The following is a 16,849-nucleotide window of genomic DNA, read 5'->3' as shown; positions in this document are numbered from 1 at the left end:
ATTCAGCTTCAGTTATGAAGGCAAAATATGACATAATATCAGAAAATATATTTCATTTATGCAGACAGACTGGCCACAGATGTTGCACCTATGTAATCTAACAAATGAAGCAGTCATAGTTTTTCAGTTTAAAACAGGTAAATCATTAATGGCAGCAATGGAAGTCCTATGCCATATCATTTGGAAATTACAATAGGATGAGAATACTCACATGAAATAGAAAGATAAATATTTTCTCACACAGCTAATAATATCTTCACTTTAATCACTCACTCACAAAATTACGTTTTGTAAAAGACAAGTTTTCTGTAATTCTTAATCAGATATTTTTATATGCACAATTAGTGGTTTTTTTACGGGTGCTGCAATGGTAAACACTGATTAAAAACACTGCACCTGTGTCTACTGGATGGAAGGAATACGGCAACAGAAATATAATAATGTTGAAGGACCTGAGCATATATAAAAGTAAGACTTTAAGAGCTGCAGTACGGTAATAAAAGGATCTAGGTTTCTAGTGAATTCAGTGCTGTAAAAAGGTATAAATACTAATGAAAGAGATACAACTGATATTTGAAATATATGACATTGACATGTTGCATATGAGAAAAGAATATATTCTTTGTCCCCTTCCTGGGTAAATGGGAGGTAGATACTCCTTAATTATTGCCTCTTTTTGTCAACCAATTATGGCATTTCAGCTTTGGGGTCATTCAATCACCTTATCAGAATACAAAGCAAGAAAAATAATGAACACTAGTTTCTATAGTTCTTCAGCCTACTGCATCCTATTTATTTCTTCTAAGAAGATTTTAATCAAAATCATAAGAGTATTCAAATTTCTGGTAATGAGAAATGGCATGATCTTAAGAATAATAATAATAAAAAAAGAACAGAAAACTAACAAAAACACAAAAGGAAAACCCACAAAAACAAACAAACAAACAAACAAAAAACCTAGAAGGATAACAATATAAGATTAAGATGCAAGGATTCAACAATATAAGATTAATATGCAAGAATTCACCGTGATGTTACAATATTCACATACATATTTGGTCAAGTGAGTATGTTACCTATTTAGCACATGCTGTATGAAATATTGGTCATACTAATGTCAGTGTTTCCTCTTGGTTTTACTATGGATAATATTTGAGCCAATTATATGCATACATTCAAAGTAGAATTGCATCTTAATGTTTCTTTTTGTATGTTGCAGTAGAATTTATTAGAGTGATACCAAGATATAAAAGTGCCTCACTGTTCCTCTTTCCTGTTTTAAAGAAATCTTGATTTCAAATGATTTTTTCTATTTCTGTGTTGCTATTCAGAAAGTGTACTGATAACCATAGAGCATGACCTTCAATATCTTCTTTCTGTTCTATATAGCTCACCTCAGCTTCCAGCTCGAAGTCTGTGTGCCATTCATCTCCTTTTGGTACTTATTCCTGAAGCAGCTTAGCTGTAGGTAGAATTACTGTCAACCATTTTCTATGAAAAGAAATAAAAAACTCTGGCTGCCAACAACTGGGATCTTTTGGTGCTCAGCAATGAAGGAATATCAGGCTTGTGTAACTAATACCTAGTGCTGTTCACTGTTTGAGCTTTTCCTCAGCTGTTCTAAACTTTTCTAGCACTTGGCAGATAATGTTGGTACATACTGGAATTTGGACTGTGGAGCTAGTAGATTGCAGTTGAGGAGCATAAAATACAGCTCATCAGAAAAGGTAGCTTGGCTCTTCTTCAGTCCTTGATTTGGTATGTACTGAACTTGCAGCATAGGTGTACTTAGCTGGGTGGCTGTGATATGCTCTGCTAGCAATAATTCCTTCCACCAGGACTGTATTGAACAGCAGGTCTGGTAAATAAAGCCTATGCAAACCCTCTCTCCTTGTCCCAGTTTTACTGTGAGGAAAATAATTGGAAACAGTGATCTTACCTCAAGATTGCCAGAGTGATCTCTTGATTATTTTGTTTTCAATTGCTTTTGCATTACCTTTAGATGCCTCTGGTAAAGGAAAGGACTGACGAAAAGAAACACAGTCACGTTTCACTGCTCTGTATTTGTAACTTACTATGTGTCCTTTATTGCTGTGCTGACCAGTTGACCTCTCAGTGTTATGAAGTCTTCAGGGCATTGTTTGCCTTGCCATTTGAGGTTTACACCTTAGAGCAGAGCCACAGTTAATGCTGATCAGGGCCATTAATGGTGCAGCACACAATTCTGATGCAGAAGTTTGCATTTGGGAGCACTCTCCCTTTGTACTAGTTTCAGGGCTATTTGCTAACACAGGCTGTTTCTTATTCCAGAGCTTTTAGCCTCTGGTTTCCGCGTCACTGCTGAGTGCAGACATGACACATGTTGTTTAAAAAGGTGTATATATGGATGAGAAGAAATACAAGGGTGAAATAATATCTCACTTGTTTCCATGAGCACATTTTTGACTTTGAGATTATTCATGGGGATTTTCTTTGAAAGATAACTTAATGAAGATTTTTTTTTAATCTGTAAATATGAACCTTAATAGCAATATTCATATATCATTAATAAATATAATTACATTATAAATACATTATGCAAAATACCATATGGGTGTAACCAATCCAATTTTCTTTTTTAACTAACAAAACCAATAAGGAAATTCAATATCTGCTCATCTTTTCTGGCTGTGTGTTCTGCCCAGAAAAATCTACTGTCTTCATGGCAAATAAACTTTTATCTGTAACACACAACCAGCCCAGAATGATATGTATCCACTGAATCCTTTGAATCCGGCCCTGCCCGAGACCTTAATCTTGGCTTTAAGGTGGACACTTTTTTAAATACGAAGACAGTTCAATCTCTGAAAGTCTTGATCCAATGGCTTTCTTCAACACAGACTCTCAGTTCTGAAAGGAAAAGAAAAAACAGAAAAACCACTTCTGATTTTGTGCAACTGAAAACTGGAAACTATGTGAAGTGATATAGGAATGCAGTACAGTTGCTGTTTAGAGACTTAATGGAAAAGAGTCCCGTGTTGCCTTTCCAGGGTCCTTGGCTCATGAAAAAATAAAAATAAAAAATCACTCAGTGTTTGTTTATTTTCCATCTATTACAGCTTTCAGAGTGACAATTATTGTTGGCCACAGACATGCAGATGGGTTTACTTTTTTTGGTCTTTTTTTTTTTTTTCTGGTGTGAAGTATTAGTCAGTACTGTACACAAACTGCTATTGTTAGGCTTACACATGCAATTCAAATATCAATTAAGAATTGTTTATTGCTTTGCGTATCAAACATAACAACATGGATTAAGTAAGGTATGAAGGGCATAATGGTATCTGTCAGCCAATTCCAGTTTATTTGTTGACTCAGATATCATTATTGGCATTGAGTAGATCTCATTTCACATATGTTAGTGATGTGTTTAGTCCTGTGGGCTCAAGAGTAGTTGGTTAAGACTGAGAGAAAGGCTAAAGACTCAAAACACAGTCCTGGAGACCATCAAGGCACGAGTACTGACTATTTATTATACTTTGGAGACGTGAAGTATGTGTTTAAGCAGAGATGGAGAGAAAGCTCAGCTATCCTCAAAACTAAACATGTTGGACTGTCTCTGTGAGGTAAGCTATCTTGGAGTTATGTAGCTAATCATGCAGTGATACATGATGTGACATTTCCAAATTAATGAAGCTGAATCTTCATTGAGCTATGTGTTTTTAATATGTATAGGTCTTCCTCAATCTGGATACCTGCTTTATTTGTGCTCCCTCTTTACACAGATCCTATGTATCTGTATGTTAGATGTGGCGTGGTTATTGTTCAACAGAGGAATTCTCAGGTCTTCTACTGAAGAATTACTATTAAACAAGTTTTCCAAGAAGAGATGTGGAATCTCCTTCCTTGGAAAATGGCATGTGGGCCACAGATACCATGCTCATTATTGATGTCGTATAGGCAACAGGTAAATCAAAAGTCACTGTTACGTTGTGGCTTTTGCCATTGATGGAAGCAAGGAATTGATTCTCTCAGGTCACCATAGATAGTGTCCCAAAAGCATGAGTTGTTCATCCAAAGCAGAAAGTAATCCTGGCCTTGGGTTTGCATTGCTTGTTTGGTTTTCTGTTTGGTGGCCTGTCTGTTCCTTTGGGGTAGAACAGTGTGCAGGAAGAATTAGGTCTGCAGCGTCCTTGTCAGGTACTATTCAGGCGATGTAAACAACTGCATTGCAGTTGAAAGTGATTATACGGTAGAGAACTGCACCCCGGAGTGCCTCTTTCTCTTTCTCCAGGAGGAAAGAACATCAGTGAGATGTATGGGTTCTTTTGCTATTGATGGCTGTTGTCATTTATAGTAACTTCAACTAATTGTGATTAACTGAAATAATTATTGGGTTTTTCATTGCCATCATGGGTTGTAAGAAAGCAAAGGACACTAAGAAGGCATCTGGAAAGGGTGAAAAGGACAGAAGGAATGCTACAGAAGGAAATGTAAACAGAGCTGGGATAACTTCAGTTACTGAATATCTCACCCGGTGACATGACTGAAAAATATTAATACATCAGGAAAGGTAATTCAGTACATTGGTATGGGAAGAAAATCCTTTTCTTTTAGCACAAATTGTGTCTTATACACAGCAAAAATGTACAGGAAGGTGAAGAAGCCCTTTCTTTTCCAATGACTTTGGGATCAAACAAATAGTGTCAAGGGATCACGCTCACCACAACAGACCAATATGATAAAAAACTAAAAGAAGGATAGTCTTGGTACCTGTTGTGGAGCTTGCTGAAAAAGACAGTGTTGCTTAAAAAGAAGATTGGAGTCATGTGAACTCAAAGGGACCAATTATTTTTTCAGCTGTATTGGTCTTTCAGCATACAGGCACCTGCTGAACTACTCTCACTCTCACTTCAATCCAGAAAATTCACAGGTGGTTGTATTAGATTATAGGGACCTTCATAATCATCACTTTGTTGTTACTACCAATCTGCTCACTGTATTTCATTGCTTTGATCAGGGGACGAGTTTTTCTTATAGTCACAGATGGCTGCTGTTTGACAGGCTGACAGGCAGACAAAGTAAATAAGCATGAAAGTAAAATATTCCTTTGTTTTAGCAAGTCAGGCCAATGTCACTAGTTGTCATGTCGGTAGATATGGCTCGATAATGCTTCTAGATGCGTTAGGAGGGGGAGAAGGTACTGTGTATAACCATGCACTGGAATCCTGCATCATTCTTCCCTGGGCTGTCTTGCTGAGGATTTAATCAACAAATCTGAGCTTACAGTGAAATTTCACTGTTCCTTTCACAATTAAGGTGGTACATAGCATTGTGAAATTTTAAGGTGTTAGTCTGGAAAAATCCTATCTGGCAAAGATGTACTCGATCCTGCATATCAGTGGGAGTTTTGAGCACAGATCAACAGTAGAATGAAATGCTACATAATTATTACAAGTCTGTGCTTGCCTCCACAGAGCAAGAAAGGAATTTCACAAAAAGAAAAACAGCAAAAAAACCCCAACCTCAAGAACACAAACTGTTTGAGTCACAATAGAGTTCCTAATATAGAATATAAATTAGCTATGTGGGCATTATAAATCTGTTTTAATGACAAATTTAATTATTATGAAAAGAGAAATTCAATACTCAAATAGTGATTTCAAAATCACTGTCATCCTTTGGAATAAAAAGAACAGTGCTATGACATTTGTGGGAACTCTTGAAGAAAAGGTGAACTCTCCTGAGGTGGGATTGGAAATCTGGTTTTCCATAAAGAAATTGTTCATGACCTAGTGATGTGATATGACATTGCTTCCTTTTTGGCAGGTTAGTCGGTAATGGAGAAAGTCAGTCTCACAGCTCTCAGACTGATCTTTTACCAGTTAAAAGAGGAAAGGAGTCAAATAAGTCACCGCCTGACTGGCCCCAGAGAGGATGATAACGTGACAAACTTCTCATTCTCATTATGTATCAATTAAGGCCAGCCTAAAGCCATATTTTAATTGGAAAGCATGAAGGTATCAAAAAAAAAAAAAAAAAAAAAAAAAGAGAGAGAGAGAAAAAAAAAGAGAAAAGAGAAGCCACTGCTTTACAGATACATTGCCTACCGAAAGACAAGCTCTTCATTTTAAGTTCTAGGCTTGAAATCCATGATTTGGTCAGTGGAAGCAGCTGAAGAGAGCTCTTCAACCAGGGAACTTTTGCACGTAGCTCTCATTCCCATTTATTTCCTGAATGGTTTTGCCAACGAAGCTGAACGACAGCTTATCAGCTACCTGTTCCAGGAAAAAGCCAAGGACTACTCCTGCCACCCACTCCCACCCACTGCAAATGGGGTCATGCCAGGCATTACACTCTCTCCCTTTGCCCTTGTCTACCCATGGGCAGCCACTGTCCCTGAGCAGCGGCATGGGGCTCAGCTCCGTGCCTGCAGAGGGAGTTGGGTATGTAAACCTCATAAACCCAGAAAGGAGGAGGTGTTTTCACAAGAGAAATTGCTTGGTGGCTGTTTAAAGCAAGCAAGCAAGAAAGCAAAAAAACCAAAAAAACAAAAATTAAGCCCCCACCAAAAGCTGATCTCACGAAGAAGTACCCACCAATTATATTCTAAGAGCACATATAACAATATGCATCAAGTGCCCATTTGTAGTAGATGCTGATACTCAAACTCATTTTATCTCAAGTATTAAAAAAATATATGAAAAAATTAGATGGCATTTCTGTGTAGTAATGAGTATCTGAATTGAGGATTGATCTTGATTAGGTCAAATTGCACGGGCAACATTTTTATTTCTTTCTGCATTAAATTACATCCTTTCCATCATGTGCTGCTCACAGAATCTACAAGAGATTTCTTTTTTTTTCAGCCACATGGTATGAACCAAATGTATAGGTCACTCTGAAAGTAATGTCTTCTATTTATTTCCATGGAAATTACAGAAGATACGAAGAGCAAAAGAACACTATTTGACAGAACAAACTCTCACTTACACAACAGTATTTGTCAACATAGTCACCATCATTAGCCATGCACTTTTAGCAGTGATGAACAAGAGCCTGCATGCTGTGCTTGTGAACATCTGCATGGCCATCTGGAATATGGCTTGTCTTACATGCTGCTGACACCAATTCTGAAATGCACCACCCCCTGCCTCACTGTGCTCACATCCACTGTTTGGTCTCTATAAATGTTCAACAAGAATCAATGACTGTCAGTGGGTGCCATTTTTTCTGCATGGAAGAATTCAGTGACACACCTTTGCTTCACACGCACTTCCATGTCCAACACTGTTGTGTCAGGCTGCCCCTCTGCTGCCATCTGTCACACGGTAACGAAATGTAACAGAATATTGGTGGGAAGGTTCAACCTCTACAGTCATACCACCAGCATCTTCCTCTGATGTCATGGATCAACATAACTGTCCTGGTTTTATCACTATTTCATATCATTACATCATGCGACAGACTGTGGGGTGTGAGTTGAAGTGCTGAGCCCTGGCCCCATGAGGTCCCGTGGGGGAGGGAGGAACTGATGCACACAGGATAATAACATAGGAAGCATTACTTTCAGTGCAGCCCCTCATAGTACATTAAAATATAATTGAAAATTTTAACAGTTGTATTATTTATTTGTGTTATAAAATAAAGTTTCAGGATTTTCTGAGAGATGTGAAAGTGGAAACAGATATATTCATGTAGGCACAGGCTTTGTTTTTGAGTACTACAGCTGTAATGCGGTTTGAGCATAAAAGACATAATTTTTGATTTTTTGATATTGAGATTTATGAAGACATAAAAGGCATAATTTTTATCTTTCTCCTGTGTCAGTGACAACCTGTCAGGCTTCCTTCTGAAGAATCCTGCAGGCCCTCTACGCTGCAGATCTCACTTGGATCTGTGAAATAAACATGCTGATTCAAATATTTATGGGTTGTGATCCATGGTATCAATTTTTACAATTTTTGGTACCAGAAATGCTTCAATTTTTGTATTTAGTTTTTTCTCCCTTAACCAAGTTTAGTGCAATTGTTGAAAAACAAAATACTGCAGTTCTTTAGTATGGATGGAATTGTGCATTTTATTTATTTATTTATTTATTTATTTATTTATTTCTAAGTTGATTTTTTCACTTTTCTTTCTATGTCAATCACTTCAGGAAAATTCATGGGTCAATGTTGTCCCCATTTTAGAGAACTGGAAATGAGAATAATCATTCAACCTGTGTCTTTCCATTAAATCAATCTTGAAATAATTTATCCTTCCCATGAGCTTTTCAGATACACAGATCTCATTCATGCAGCTTCTGTGTAGCTGGCACAGCTTTCTTTTGATTTGCTTATCCATGCTCACATTGGATCCTGGTCTTAATAGGTTGCACGGCATGTCATGATATTTCAGATATTCTGGATCAATCAGATCATTGAAATACAACTTAACCTCATGGATCACCCTGGAGTGGAAAAATAATTAAAAAAAATCTCAATTTGAAATTTTAAAATGGTAAAGGGTTTTCTTTAGCAATTATGTATATTATTCCACATGATGTATATTTGTATATATGGTAAGCACTGTGTTTGGCTTTCAATTTCCTAAAATTCAGTTTTGATGCCTCCCTCCATATTTTCATTTAGGATTTAATGTTTGGGAACGAGCATCTTTTTGTGTTTTGTTTGCACAATGGCCTGGTTCATGGCTAGGACTTCTTGTTGCTATGGCTGAAGAAGTACGCTTGATTTGCAATCAAGAATATAATTAAAAAGTATGTATTACAAAGTTTCCCAGTCTAATCTGGCTTGAATGTGTTAATATCTTGACTGTGGATCTAAAAGTATAAAAAAATGAAACAAATTTAAAAGTCCATTTTACACTGTCTGAAGGTGAAACCATCTCATATGTCATGTAAGTCTAGATTTTGCTGGTTGAAGCATATCTCTAGGCAGGAGGCATCTCAGAACCATAAGGTCCAGAGCCCCTGGCACTTTGTGTGATTTCTGGAGATTTCTGAGAGAAAAAAATGATGTCACCTTTCCAGCATTAAGGTATGGCAAAATTTCCTAATACCTTCTGGAAAGAGAGGGGCTGCTTACTCTCTGCCTGTGTTGCCTGCTGCAGGAAAGACTGCTTCTGCCTGTGATGTGTGGCAGAAAGGCTCACTGCTGACCCTGGAGGACACAGCCCCAGTCTGGTCTCATACCAGAGTTTGTTGCTGTATAATTTAGGGCCCCAATTCCTAGCTTTGTTGAATATCCTGTTCAGTCTGTGTCTCTTTTATTGGCTTATCTCTTTATTTTGTTTTGAAGAAATAAGGGTGTATGTCAAGTGACTGGTGCAAAACTGGCTCTTGTCCCAGTGGGGTGGCTCTGGTAGGGGCAGGTCTCCAAACTTGTGAATTAAGCAGTTATACTAGCTCAAATTAAATGGTAGGGAAACTTGGTCTAAGGAGGACTTGCGAGATAATTTAGCCCACTCTTTACCACATCAGAAATAATACACTGCAATTCTAGGAAACACTGTCATCACTGTGGGACTGAGACTGCTAAATATTCATTTTAGGCTCAAAATGAATGAATCCTTCTGATGACTTTAGATAATATCATTTAGAAATTAACATCAGTACCAGACATTTTGCAACTGAGCTACTGGTTTTCAGTAGACTGGAAACCTCTTCTGTTGACTGTTCTACTGCAATTTGCCAGTTGAAGCGATTCATACTCATCTTTTCTCTGTTGTTGAATTTTCTTGCTCACTGGGCAAGACTTTAATCCCCTAATAGCAAACTGAAGTCATATCAACGCTCAAATGCTGCTGTGATCTTTTGCTACTTTCTCAAGTAGCTTCCTGACCCTTAGGCCAGCCCATGGAGATGTACGACATGGATGTACACATACGCCTACATGTGGTCTGTGCAGAACAGCAAGCACTAGGCAGCACCCTCGAGATTACTGGCAGAGCAAGCAGAAGTGTTCATGCAAAAGAATGAAGACTGCAGCTGCTTTTCCACAACAATCTAATTTAACAATTTAACAATACTGACATCCCATTTATATAAGAAATAATTGGGCCAACCAGTAACAGGGAGGAAGTTCAGTACAGAAAACAAGAGCACTTAAAAAAATATATCGATAACAAAAAGAAAACAAGACAATTACTTACATTTTCACTGAATCTCAAAAAACTAACTGCAAATATAAACATGAAGAATTAAGATAAAACAGAAAGATACAAACCCTGTACTTTGCTGATCATCATGACTTCAGGTCCACCAGCCCAGCTTTAAAACATCATGCCTCAGAAGGATTCATGAATCTGGGATGTAAAATGTTTCTTTTTCTAAAAGGTGAAGAAGAAAAAATGACAATAGAAGACAGAGGCTTGAATAGTAAATTCAAGAGGAGAAAAAGAAAACAACTGAAAATCTGTTCTAAACAAATATTTATCCTTTAAAATTTAATTGCACATAAGAAAATGTGCTATCAATTTTAAAAAATAGAGAAATGGTGCAGAAAACTGATTGGGATGTTTTTTAGGGAAAAGAAGGTCAGATCTGAAATATTTTCTGTAGGTCTTATGCCAAAGGTAATTTTTCTGGATCTCACCCTTTGCATACGTGTACAAAACACAGTAAGAAAGCTCACTAGATTCCCTTCAGAAAGAATATTTCCAGGAAGAATTTTACACAGCTATTTAATTAGCCATTTTGTAGCTGTAAAAGTATTCACAAAAATGACTCATCAGGTCCATGTGAATTGAGCAGTTCAAGTGAAAAGCCATCAGTGGAACAGAATTAAAACCATAGAGCCAAGGTCACTCTTGATATAAATAATGTCCATTGCTATAATAAGAGAACACCTAACAGAAGCAATTCCTCACACCACTGAATTTTGGCATGGGAGCTGGCCCCAGAATCCAAATCTTGTTGCTTCAACTTCCATATTTCTTAGCATGTAGGAAAACCTAAACTGCAATATGCTGTAAATATTTTGTGACATTTGTGACATATAGATTATACATAATTTAGAATATATATAACTCAGAATCCCCAAAAACAACCCAAGTTGGGATTTACCTTATTTTCCCTTTTCAACATCTTTTTCATGCCAGTAAATGTCATTTTCTTATCTGTAAAATGTAGCAAAGCTTTGTGCTCTGTCCTAATTTTACTAGTTGAAGTCTTTCTTTTTTCATAGTCATAAAATACATGTCAAGCACTATGAGCAACTTCTTTATGCCTTGCTAGCAGTGCTGTAATTAGGATCATACTGTGTCATATTCGAAGCTCAGTGACTGTTAAATGTGCTATGCCTGCATCACACTAACTACTGTATCAGTCATTTTAGATGACCCCCTTGAAAATTGCTGCCAAAAGTTTATATGTCAAAAATCACTTTCAAAATGCTTATGAAGTGAAGAATTTTCACAGTGCTTTACCTACTCAAATACTAAAAACTGTCAGTCAGTGAAATTGGGCACGACAGTTTATATTCTAAGACCCACTATTCAAAGATTTGCTCCAACAATTATTCCTATCAGCTGTCAGCAATTGGGTTCTGTGTTTAGGCAGTTGCTCACCTTTATATTGTAATAACCACTGGAAGCTGCTACAAGACATCTGCCAGAACCCTCAGTATTATTTTTAAATGGGATGAGTCAGGGACATGTACATCAGCATTTCAGCATAGTCTGCAGATGCAGTCCTGCTGCCAAAGGTAAGTGGTAATTTTCAGTTAGAGCTCTATATGGTTTCATCAGTGTTTTCAATCCCAAATAAAAACACAAATATGAACATGTGAGATTTATGAAGATATCAGTTAAAGATTTACTCTATTTTTAAAGATGGGAGTTTGCTTAAGAGTATGTTAAGTTTTCTGAATCTGAACACTTTAAACATATCCTATAGTTCTGTTACCAAGTATGAGGCTAGATTTATGACTGAAACTCTGTTAATCTTTTTAATTTCCTGGGGAAAAAAAATCTAAATCTGTTCTCCTCTAGGCAGGGACTTAGTAACATGGTTTGGATTCAAATCTAGACAGGGTGAGAGCTGGGGCTGTTCATCCTGGAGAAAAAAAGGCTTGGGGGAGACCTGATAATGACATTCCAGTATCTAAAACAGGGGACTACAAGAAAGCCAGAGAGAACTCTTTACAAAGGCATTAAGTGATAGGACAAGAGGGAATAGCTTTTAATCTAGGGAGAGTAGTTTTAGATTAGACATTGGAAAGAAATTCTTCAATATGAGGGTGGTGAGGCACTGGAACAGTTTGCATACAGAGGCTGTGAATGCCTTAACCCTGGGAGTGTTCAAGGTTAGGCTGGATGGGGCTTTGGGTAACCTGATATACTGGAAGGTGTCCCTTGCCATTGCAGAAGGTTGAAACAAGATGGTCTTTAAGGTCTCTTTCAACTCAAATCATCCTATGATTCTATGATCTAAGCCTAGAGAATCTGTAGTCTAATGATTCTGATGAGAAATAATGTTTCTTGTTACTATTTCATTTGATAATACCTTTATAGCACCAACATAGTAATGAGAGTCAGTATTTTTAATGAACTGTGGTTTATTAAAATTTTCCCACTCTTATTCAAGAATGGATCGACATTCAGTTCATGGCTGGATCAACATCCTCTTACAATGAATGGCAAAGAGTGACAGGGATTTGTGCCCTATTGCTAACCTGGACCAAACCTTTCAATCTCTTCATCACACAATCTCAGTTTCACTGAAAAGTTTCCTGAATAGCATTGGTTCTTTTCAGGTAAGAAATATTGGTACCTGGGGTCCAGGAGAAAAGCATATCCATGTCTATAGTCCATGCCTATCTACTGGTGTTCTCAGAGAATAATGAGTATACGCCTCTCCATCTGGGTTCTTCACAAAGCAATGTAATAGAATAATTCTACTGTACTCATCTGTATCTTATATACTGAAAGCCAGGTTCAATTCTTTCTTCATTCTCAAAGGATTTAATTTAAAATGTATGTATATTTTGGCTTTCCAGGTGTGGTGGATTGATTGAACATAATTCTAGTTTTAGCAGTGATTTTGGGTTTATTAATACTTTTACAGTATATCACAGGGTGTCAACAGTTTACAGGCTGGTTCAGCCCGGTTCTGTGACTAGTGGGGTGGAGGGATTTTGCAAAATCCATGCCTTCAGGAAAGGGAAACAGGGGACCCCAAAATAATTGAAAACAGCAGCAACGATCTGAGTGATCTGAGAAGAAACAAGCTAATTTTCTAAATAAGGTATTGGAATGCAAGATAACACACTATAATACAATATAATTAGAACTGAAGCAAATAAATCAAATATAATGAGAGAGTATCTGAAAGCTGTAGGCCTTACAGTTGTGCTGAGGTGATGTGTGCGGTCAGGATGAGCAACAGGGAGGAGAGACTAAGGAAAAAAAAGGGCCATCAGGTGACCTTGCCAGAGGTTATATCTCCTCTCTGACTGCAAAGCCCCCTGGGGTATGTAGTTCTTCTCTTCCAGACAGGCACCTGGAACTGGAACATTAACTCTTTAACTCCCAGTGCACTATGTGATGTTATGATGTGGAATACCAGTAATCAAAAATCATAAAACCATGACACAGGGTTAGAATTGCATGATTCTTAGTAGCACTTAATCAGAACTCAATCAATAGCTATTTTAACAGAACGATTCAATGGAGCTTACTACAATCAAATACAGTGACTTAAAGTTTTAAGAATAGCAAGGTTCACCTGAAACTTAACACACAAGATATTCTAAGGGGAGATTTCTAAACTTAGTCATGCATGCAAGGAACTTCTCCCATTTGGTGAACTACTCTCCCCCCTCGTCATTGGCCCTCAGTGGATGATGGGATATTATCCTATAAAGGACTCTTCTACTTCAAAAGGCGCCTCAAAAAAAAGCCTACCCTCAGATGTATCCCAGCTCAAGGAGACATCATAGACTACTGTGGGCTTTGAGAGTGTAAGGGGCTCTTTTCTTAGGACCCTTATTTGACCTTGAGATAATTTACTTTAGTCAGAAAACTTTGCATTTTAGCCATATTTCAGGTGAGGCAATTCTGGAATTTTCTCCCAACCATACACTTCCAGAACTCCCAGACTGTTCTGATACTTCTCAGATCAGGTTACGATTGAAGAAGAAGGAGTTCTGGGTATTGTCAGGAGTATCTGATTGTCCAAATTCACTACACTTGAAAAAAGCAAAAGGACAATGATGACTTACACTGAGGTTACATAGTGGCTCAGGGGGCTGCAGCACAGCAGAAGAACACAAACTCTAGGCCCAGGGCATGGCTTCATGTGCTGTCCTAGCAGGAGGAAAATTCTTATAGAAAACAGGCAATCTGTTTCCTGTTGCATTCTACTGCCTCTTGCATTAAGCTCTCGTTGGATAAGCAGAAATGATGCTAGGTATAGGCATGACTACAGCCTAACTTCCCTATGTTGATCAGGGGAGTTTTTACAGCTTTTACAAGCGTGTTGGTTAATTTTCCTACTGGACCAACCACAGCTGAAATAGAACTAAAAGAAATTTCTTCCTGATTTTTTATTTTTTTTCATGTGTTGAACAAAGAGAAAAAACAAAGTCTCTCCTGGGAAAGGAGAAAGTGAGTTTCTACTGTGCACTGAGTGCTGGGAGTTAGATCACTGCTGGATGAGAGAAAAGAAAAAAGCATTTCTAAGTCTGCTCTTGTTTATCTGCAGTCTGGTAAGGAGTCTTTTTGTTGTCAAGCCTAGCCACTTTAAACACCAAGCCTCTGGATGAGAATTTTTTTAAAAATTTTGGCCTAGTTTCCATGGTCTGTCACAGTGTGTTAGTTACCAGAAATACTCTAAAACAAAGGCATCCAACAGGAGAACGTCTCCAAAAACAATGACAGTATATTTTTAATTACATGATATGAAAGTCTGTTATATCTAATGTTCAATTTAGGTATTCCTCTCCTGGCACCCTAAAGCATGTTGCATTTTACCGCAGGCAGAGATACCATGACTTAGTTTGAATTGAAGTAGTGGCTGCATTCTAATATCTGTTACCCATATAAAAACAATCTAAAATAGATGATGACTATTATATATCATTATATTATAAATATTATATGTCTGTGAAGCAGAGGAGAATAGAATTTCTTCTTGATCAGTAGCTAGAAATGTGGTTGGATTTTGGTCAGATATAATGCTATGTCAAATACTTTAGCTCGCCTGTCATGGTGATGTTTCTTTCTTTTTCTTTCTTTCTTTCTTTCTTTCTTTCCTTCCTTCTTTCTTTCTTTCTTTCTTTCTTTCTTTCTTTCTTTCTTTCTTTCTTTCTTTCTTTCTTTCTTTCTTTCTTTCTTTCTTTCTTTCTTTCTTTCTTTCTTTCTTTCTTTCTTTCTTTCTTTCTTTCTTTCTTTCTTTCTTTCTTTCTTTCTTTCTTTCTTTCTTTCTTTCTTTCTTTCTTTCTTTCTTTCTTTCTTTCTTTCTTTCTTTCTTTCTTTCTTTCTCAAAGAATACTAGAAATAACCACATGAGACTTATAACCCTGCTATTTACTACAAAGATTTTAAGGTCCCTGACTATTTGTATTGAAGTTTCACATCAAGAAATTATGCAAAATAATTAGGAGATTGAATCCAATTGAAATTGAATTCCCTGAGCTATGTGTTGTGTTATTTACTATTGCTGGAGTGATACATTTGCTTGAGAACACAGGAATAGTTTTATGCTTTCTAGATGATTTTCAAAGAGCAACGTACCAAGTACATTATGGAAAAATGTGATACTCTATGTATCTCCCAGAATACACAGAACAATGATAACTCTAGTATGAAGACCATGACCAGCCCTAGTCTTCAGGTTAAAGCAAACATGAGGAATGTTACCATGTGTAGTGCAGGATGTTCTGACAAGCAATTTTAACTGTTGTAGTACTAACAAGAATGCACTATCAAAACAGTATTTATTGACTTGTCATTTTGACTACAGGGATATATTTTCTTGTGTTGCTTTTTTGATCACACCTCAGTAGGGATCAGGTCTGAGCTATCTCCGATTCTGAAGCGGAATGCAATTCCACTTGTAATTCCCATGACAATTTGTTTTGTGAAATCCCTGGATCAGTTCAAACTCCTGCTGCTTTGTGACCAGTGACAAAAATGGTGATCAGGAGGGCTTTTCAAAGTACTGTTTAATAGCGGGACCACAGTCCACAAAGTGTAGCTTATAACAGATGAAATAACTATGTTGATAATTATTTTACTTGTGTCTTTCCCCCTTTTCTTGGAACCTAGGAATTTTGATTTCTTTATAAAAAATAAGGCATCTTATTTATCTGAGTGCAATTTCTGAAGAGTAAGTGCTTTTAGAGTTTTAAAACAGTTTCAGATCCTTTGTTCTTCCCATTTTCTCTATGACTTTCCTCTTTGACGTGGGCTGGTGAGTTCAACAAGAGGTCAATCCTTGTATTGCCTCTCAAGTGTTGCTAGATAGGTAGTTATCTGAAGGTGTTGCATTCTTTTCTACTCGTGGGAACTAATCCTTTGTTAAATTAATGCCATATATTTAGACTAACATACAGTTATTCATATAATACAGTGTATTTAATGTATTTAATACTCATTTACTAGTACAGAATGACTCTTGAATCACTATGTTTACTTGCTGCTATTTACAACCACTGGCAGCTCTTGTTATTGTAGCTTAGGTTTTAAAACCCAGATCTGTATTCTTTCTCAAGAGATTGCTGCCTCCCAGCAATATTAGCAGGAGACAACATGTGTATTGTCTTAGCTCAGATTCTCTGTTACTAACAGTTTCTCCTGACTCTTGTGATGATGGTAGGCTGTGGCAAGGAACGTGGGGAGGGTATTAACTTCTACAGTGTATTTGGAT

The 16,849-nt window shown here is 37.2% G+C and overlaps 1 long non-coding RNA gene across 1 annotated transcript; it reads right to left on the bottom strand.

Moving 5' to 3' along the window:
* Nucleotides 1–760: 760 nt before the first annotated feature.
* LOC121107708 lies at nucleotides 761–12,333 on the bottom strand. Its single transcript, XR_005842055.2, has 2 exons — nucleotides 10,206–12,333; nucleotides 761–2,889 (listed from the first exon to the last, which is right to left on the bottom strand). It is a non-coding gene; the product is annotated as an uncharacterized LOC121107708 (long non-coding RNA).
* Between the last annotated feature and the right edge of the window lie 4,516 nt (nucleotides 12,334–16,849).

The sequence above is a fragment of the Gallus gallus genome, chromosome 1, assembly GCF_016699485.2.
Source record: "Gallus gallus isolate bGalGal1 chromosome 1, bGalGal1.mat.broiler.GRCg7b, whole genome shotgun sequence".
NCBI classification, from domain to species: domain Eukaryota; kingdom Metazoa; phylum Chordata; class Aves; order Galliformes; family Phasianidae; genus Gallus; species Gallus gallus.
Note: the sequence above shows the minus strand (reverse complement) of the source record. Positions and strands in the feature narration are given on the sequence as shown.